The sequence below is a fragment of the Amblyomma americanum genome, chromosome 1 (genome assembly GCF_052857255.1).
Source record: "Amblyomma americanum isolate KBUSLIRL-KWMA chromosome 1, ASM5285725v1, whole genome shotgun sequence".
Classification (NCBI taxonomy): Eukaryota; Metazoa; Arthropoda; class Arachnida; order Ixodida; family Ixodidae; genus Amblyomma; species Amblyomma americanum.
In genome coordinates, this window is record NC_135497.1 from 314744034 (window position 1) to 314751728 (window position 7695).

A 7695-nucleotide genomic window follows, 5' to 3' on the forward strand; every position below is an offset into this window, starting at 1 on the left:
ATTGTAGTAAAACTTACGAAAAGGCATTGTCTCTATAGTACGGCAATTTGCTAAGTTTGTAAGATGTGCATTACGTTTTAGCTCGGCGGCACTTACATGATAGGAACAGAGTGGACGAATCTTGCTGCGCAGTTTCGTGCTGCTTCTTGTTCAAAATTTTGCTTTGAGGGTGGTCCCAAACAGCGCATGCGTATTCCAGTTTGGAACGAATGAATGCTAAATAAGCTAATAACTGTATACTAAAGGGGTACTGGTCGGAGGGTTCGCGATGTGGATGTCAGTTTTTGAAATGCGTAGTTTTCTGCTTGCGATAGTTCGATATGGTGAAAAGTGTGTGCCCCGACCTCTGTGTGGACGGTCTGTACGTGCCTCCAAGAGCAGGGATGATGTCTTCTTTTCATAGATTGTCGGACCGTTGGTTTGAGGCATGCACTCAGCACGTCTGTTGACATTCCTGAGTGAGTGAGTGCAAAACTTTTGTCGCGAAGGCGAAGGTGAGATCTTCAGTCGAGGGCTCCAGTGGCAGTTGCCGTCTTGCGAGCACTTTCCTTCAGCTTGAGTTGTTCTTCAGGCTTCGAGCAGGACAGGATATTAGTAAGTCGCACCGACCAAAAATAATGATGGAATGACGTTTCGGCCCCCACAAGGGAGCCTTGTTCACAATCAGGCAAAACGTAGCTGCGGTGCCTCTAATACAAGGCGTACATACAATCCCAGGAATCTGGAGTAGATAGGTGGTAAATTCCCGTCACTGCGACTGATAGTATGCGCTGTGGTTTGAATAATCAGCGACTCAAGATAGAGCCGTGATTTCTTGTCTTTCTCTTTAGCGACCACGGGTGCCTCTGCCCAGTTGATATTGTGGCTGGCGGATAATGAATGTTCGGCAAGCGCATTTTGTTCTGCGTGCCGGTTCTTCACATCATTCTTAACCTCACCTAATCTGCGTGCATAATCTCCTGTTTCGCCGATGTATACTGATGGGCAGTCGGCGCATAGATTCTTATGCACAACGTCTGGAAATTTTTGTTTCATCAGCCCGTCCTTTACATTGAGAAGTTGGCTCCTCAGTTATTGAGCTGGTGGTACATGAGCAGTGTGCACACCATAGAAGCGTAATATACACGCAAGTGCATCACTGATGCCCTGGACGTATGGCAGTGCCCTGCGCTTTTGGGCACTTTCGGGTGGCTGCATCCTAGGGCGCTCAAGTTTCCTCTGCATGGGGTCAATGATGTGCACCGGATAACCACAGGTCGTCAAATCACGTCGTGTGTGCTTCCATTCAGCTGCTTGGTCTTCCCGCCTGGAACACATACTTTCGTTCGTCGGAGGCGCGATGAGACAACCGAACGTTTTTGGCAATCTGGGTGAACTGACCTGCAACAGAGGTAAGGGCGGGTATGTGTGGGCTTCCTGTAAACGCTGTAATTTAATCTTGAGGACTCTCTTGTGAAAAGCAGATCCAAAAATTGAAGACGGCTATCGATTTCTCCTTCCACGGTGAATTGTATAGCTGGCTCGAAGCTGTGGAGATGTACAGTGAAATATTTCAATGCTTCTTTCTTCATCACACAAAAGCAGTAATAAACGTGCCTTAGGTAAACCTTGGGGGCACGCGTGAATCAATCAAGCAAGACAGATTGGGTATTCGGCGCATGGCGGGCATTTGTTCTAATGAGTGAGGCAGGGTGTATTCTGCGCCTTGTGCATGCCATTTTGGAATACCTTCTTGTCGAGCCTCTTTCTACATCTTGCTTTGAACACATCGTTATCGAATTCCGTGTGTGTGTACGTATCTGTTGTGAAATTCTAAAAAAAAAAAACTAGCTGCACGGACTCGCGGGACAGAAATAAAAGGTAAAGAAAACGTAAAACCGGATTTCTGCATATCTTACGCAAGTGCGTGCTTTTCTATCACCGCTGAACGTGGCTCGTTGGTTTAGCGGCGTGATTCTCGCTTTGGGTGCGAGTGGTCTCTGGTTCAAATCCCGGACGGGCACGTTGCTTTTTTTTAAAACTTTAATTTTTCAAAGAGTGCAATGAAAGGAATACAAAAGGTGTTTAGCACCCTAGAGCTACGCTTGCCTCGACGCATTCACAAGACTTGATCAATCATTGTAGCCAGCGCGGGGCGGTTTCCCATATTTTTTGCTTCCCCTGGTGAAGTCATGTTACTGCGCAGCATCTAATTTGGGTATTAATATTTATCGTATTGACAACTTCGAACTTTGCTATTAAAGCATGTATTCGCAGAGGAGAACGCAACGTGAATGAATAAATCTGCGAGAGCTATCGAACGGAAGCATTTAAAGAAAAAAGCTCATTAACCTAGATAGATGAGTAAAGGGACGCAGGCAGTTGGCCAAAATGGGATAGTGATCCAGCTAAGTCAACAAACTAAAGAGAGCATAAATTCGCGCTACGAACGCTAGTAGCAGAGAAAAATGCTGCAGACGCTAAATGTGCAATTATTCTAATAACAAATTTGACGATTAAGCAAAGCGATAAAAAATAATCCTGTCAGTGTTACTGACAGGGCCCCAGATCCGCCTACTTGTCTTCAGACGCTGCAAAAATATATTATTCTTTCGAATTCGGATTTTACTTTTGGGGTTCAGTTTTTCGAAGATTCAGCAGACTTTTTTCGGTCTTTGTACATAAAAAGGATAGGTTTCTTTCGGCGAATATTATTTCCTACTGAAGGATTGTCAGTTTTTTTTCCGGTGTTATATGAGGCATTCCTGAGCACTCAGACCTCAATTACAGATTACATCTCTTTTTGTTAGCATCAACAGTAGGTTGCTGTCCACTGCTGCCGAATAGAGGGCCGTATTTTGGGCTACTTCGTTTGGTGACTGAGTCGCCCCAAGTCGCAGCTATGCGAAAGTAGACAGACCATAGGAGCTGTTTCAGAACTGGTAGCCAGCGGCATCTTACGGCTCGTCGCTATATGCACCCCTACTGATATTGCTGTCCTGCTCACCCACGCATATCCATGCGGCATGGCCATTTTGATACAAAAACTGCAAGGGACCGCTGTTTATTTTCGCTGAGAGAGTGATATATAATTAACGCATGCGAGCCATTTTATCTATCGGCCTCTATTCTGAGCTGCTGTAGCGGCTAAGCTGTTACACATGTCAGCAACAAAAAAGCAGAGTTCCTTTCTTGTGATTGGGTGCAAGTCTTGCGCAATAGGCTTCGTATTCTGTCGAAAACAACGCGCGGCTTCCACACTACTTCTGGATGATCAGGTAGAAACGGTTTGATTTATGGTTCATCGGGGTTTAACGTCCGAAAGCGACTATGACCATGAAGGACTGCATAGTGAAGGGCTCCGGAAATTTCGACCACCTGGGGTTCTTTATCGGGCCCTGACGGTGCACACTACACGGGCCTCTAGAATTTCGCTTCCATTGAAATGCCACCGCCGCGGCCGGGATCGAACCCGCGGCTTTTGGGTCAGCAGCCGAGCACCATAACCACTGAGACACCGCGACTGTTTTTATGCTTTGGAAATTGCCGTCTATGGGAAGCGCTACAAATATGTGTAGATGGCCGTAAATATCAGAACACAGGACGCCAGATCTAGGCAGTTGCCTCCTTCGGAATGTTTGTAAAGCACAGCGTTTGAGCGAGTTGTAACCCTACTGGCTTGGGCAAAAATTTTCGCAACCAATTACAAGGATAACTTCTAGAAGTTGGCATTCTGGTTTTTAAGCTGAAAAGAGGACAACATTAAAACTGTCTACAACTATATTTGCAAAAACATTTGCAGAAAGCAGCACTCTTTCAACAAATCTAAGACAATTATGAAGAGTCCCATGGGGAGGACGATAAAGTTCCAGAACGAGTACATTGTCACACAACACACAATCACAGTTGTTTAAAAATGATTCCTCAAACATGCGAAATATGGCAAACATTGGAACAGATGATGCGTCCGAAGATAAATGGACGCGCCCCCACCTTGTATTCTTTCATAGCGGTAAACAGAAACGTGTCTATCAACTCGAAAACTAAGAACTTTGGTGCTAGCCGAACACAAGGTTTCTGAAAAAAATCGAAAAATTCGAAAACACACTTGAAAAGGAATAAATACGCTTCATTTTCCACCTGTTTGTTTCGGGGACTTCTTGCGTTCATATAAAATTCAGAAACGTGCTTCTTACGCAGCCACATTTCACTATTAATCAGTTTGTTATGGTCGTGAGTCGTATAAGTGGTCATTATTTAATTTGGATGTCACACTAGGCACGAACTGAGCGATACACATTTTTTTCGAGTTTTGAGGTCCTACCAGCAGTTTAATCCGGGGAATTGCGCACAAAGCCTCGCCCTTCTGAAGTCCATGCGTACTGGTAGCCATTTTCTTTCGCTTTGAGTTTCGTTTTGCGAGCCAGCGCAGTCGTTTGTTGGTTGCTGTCAAGTGTTCAAAAAATAAGACGACAAGTTTCTTAGTCTAGAATTGCCTGCTTCCCTCAAACCATTTTGATAGGGAATTTTGAATGGCATAAGCGTACGTTAACAGAATTCAAGAACTTAACTTTTTAACTACTACATCTAAGCGCCTGGCTGCATTTCGAGATTTGTAACAAGCCATTAACAACACCATATCCATATTTATAATTACGAAGACGCGCTCGTCCTCGGTGCTGTGGCTCCGCAAATTTAGGCCAAAATCGTGCGCCATTCGAATAGAGTGCGCGCGTGTCCCAAGCGCGCTCAGCAACAGTCACCTGTACATGCGACTCTGTGACGCACGTGTCACGTGACCTTGTCTATTCCACCTGTGCTGGAGCAAAGTTCCAGTATCAGTGAGGGCCCTAATTATAGTAGTTGAAAAGATAGCGGTTAGAAATTACTTAAACAGCTTGAAAGTGTATTAATAGCGCGGTTCGTTGTCACACCGGGTGTAAAGATGACGAATGGTGTAGTGCGCTGCAACTGACGCTAAGCCCATTGAATATTAATGGGCAACCGCAGAGGGGTCTGAGATATGAAATGAATTGAGGCCTAGAAATAAGAACTAGAAGAAGCCTGAATACCGGGTTAAGATTTCTTGCGCAAATACGCCTTCATATACAGGTTAGTTGTACAGGAACACCGTGCGGCCCGTTGGTCTAGGGGTATGATTCTCGCTTTGGGTGCGAGAGGTCCCGGGTTCAAATCCCGGACGGGCCCGCTATTTTTCTTAAACTGTTCATTCTGCAAGTTCGGAAAGATTTTTGCAACCTGAGCAACTCTTGCCTTCGCGCTTACGAGTGCTCTATCGAACATAGTACGCAACGCGCAGCGGTTTTTACATAATTTTGCAGCCCCTGGCGAAGTCAGATTAATGCGAGTCATCTCTTTTTTTATATTAAAGCTCATCATACTGAAAAGTTCTCATCTTACTGATTAATCATGTATTCCCAGAAATAAATGTAACTTGAACGAAAAGCTCTGAAATTGTTACTGAAAGGAAGCAATAAGAAAAATCTTATTCACGTGGTTAAATATGGTAAAACCGAAGCAGGAGGTCTGCAAACGCAGTATATTAACAGATACAACGTAAGAAAATAATCAGAGGAATAAAACTGCAGCACACGCTATAAGTAGAATAATTAAAGTAATGAATTAAAGGATTGAACAAACCATAAAAAGAAGCTCCTGTTACACTGACGGACGACGCCACAGTTCCGGTTAATTTGCCTTCAAACATTCTAAAACTGGAAATATTTAATTACTGGTTGGAGTTTAGGTTTAGAGTTCAATAAACTTCAGCGTATTTTTATAAGTTTATTAAAAAAGCATTTTTTTCTTTCGGCGAATATTATTTCTAATGCAAGAATCGTCGGCTTTCTTCGCTGATATATGGGGCATACCTGCAATGCCTGTGATGTGAGTAACGTACAGGTCATCTTGCCTTGTTTCTAGCACAAGCAGTTCATTGCTGTTCACGGGGGCAGCCGCCCCGTCAAGCTGCTCAAGTAAGAAGCTCTTCTGCGGCAGCACTTTTCATTTTCTTGTGGGCAAGCAGAAATTTAAACACATTATTAGTACATTATTATTTTTGCCAGTAATTCACGCGCATTGACCGTATTTAGTGCGCGTTTTGCGAAATAAGTGCTTTCAAAATAGGAAAATGTAACAGTGTCGGAATTATGAAAATGGGCCATGCGTCGAAAACTTGCATGTAAGGTAAATAATATAAAAAAGTTCGTGCAAAAAGCAAATAAGGAAAAACAAATACGAGAAGATCAAGAGCCAAACAATGCGCAAACACTCGTGCCCCGCTTACGCAAGTGGAACGCGGCAATCCTGTATGGTTGCCTTTTGAGTTGGAATAAGTTTATCTGGTTGTGATAGGTACAGTCTTTGTCAAAACCATGCAGTCCAAAGGGTTTGCTTGTAAGCCATGTAGTGGGGCTCTTAAGAACATGTGCCAGCCCTCAGTTAGGGATGGTTGAGGACTTAAGTTCCTCCTGCCTTCGTGAGGTTAGGGTCCCTGAGTATGCAAGAGGAGCCGCGATGCTGGGCTCAGAAGCAGTCCGCCTGGGCTGTATAGTTTTGACAAAGACCGCACATGCGTATTCATTGCTTGTGAATATCTGCTCACTGCTTGGCATACGTACATTTGATTAGGTCTTCCAGGCGGCTGCAGTGCGAGCCTGTGCCCATATGATTGGACTGGGTGCACAAAAGATTACACTGTGTGATTGGCTGGGACTTTTTATTCAATTGTTGCCACAACCTTCGTGCTCTGTGCCAGCCTTGCATCGCGGGCAAAGATGTCCCCGACAGCTTTTATTGCGACAGCCCGCTGTTTGGCTGCTGACTGCTCCGAGCTGTTTTCCTTGAATCGCCTTGTCAACTACACCTGAAACAAAAAGTGAAACGTGCCTTTAAGGCGTTTTTCGAAAGGGAACACAAGAAAGACAGCTCTGCATAGACATCAAGGCGACAGCTGGGGCTACTATGTATTCCATAACTGTAGTACAAAAGTGCGCTGTTTTACAATCACAAGACACGACTGGACGAAGCGCACCAGTCGTGTTTTGAGTTGTGATTATAAAACTCGGGGCATTTCTACTGCTGCATATATATGATTGAAGCTATTGTTACATTGCTGCGGTATTTCGCCGGTTAGATATCAGGTCTGCAAACTACAAAGAGAAAGCCAGATCAATGTACACATGACAGCCTCAACTTTCTCGGCCGCAGTGCTGTGCTGTCGGCGGTGCGCCGGCAAGGCTAGCTGGTTAAATATTGCTGTTTTATCTCTTCGGGCATCCAGAGATAGCGGGTGATGCCCTGCGCTTTCTTCACTTCATTGTGGGTTTTCATTGCGTATGAAGACGTTTTTCATATCATTTCCGAGATGAACCAGAAAGAGCACAGAACACACAGCGCGTCAAAAAATGAAGGAACCATTACTCATAACTGAGGAGCAGGGGCGCAGCGGCCGGTTCGATACAGCAGCTCGTTTCTCTCTTCTGGTCTCTACTCCCGAGCAAGGGCGCCGAGCGAGTGGCAAAAAAAAAGAAAAAAATTGAACCAAGGGGTCAGAGAGTATTGCCACACAATAATCTTTACTGTGTATGATTTCAAGGGGGAAGGATGATATTTTTGAATCGCCAATATCTCTGCTGCTTCATAAGATAGATCAATTTTTTTTACGGGGGAATGATGGGCGATTCAACAGCGCTG

The 7695-nt window shown here is 44.6% G+C and overlaps 1 non-coding gene across 1 annotated transcript; it reads left to right on the forward strand.

The window, feature by feature from the left end:
- The first annotated feature begins 5115 nt into the window (after positions 1-5115).
- Positions 5116-5187, forward strand: TRNAP-UGG (transfer RNA proline (anticodon UGG)). The gene has a single exon. It is a non-coding gene; the product is annotated as a tRNA-Pro (tRNA).
- The last annotated feature ends 2508 nt before the right edge of the window (positions 5188-7695 follow it).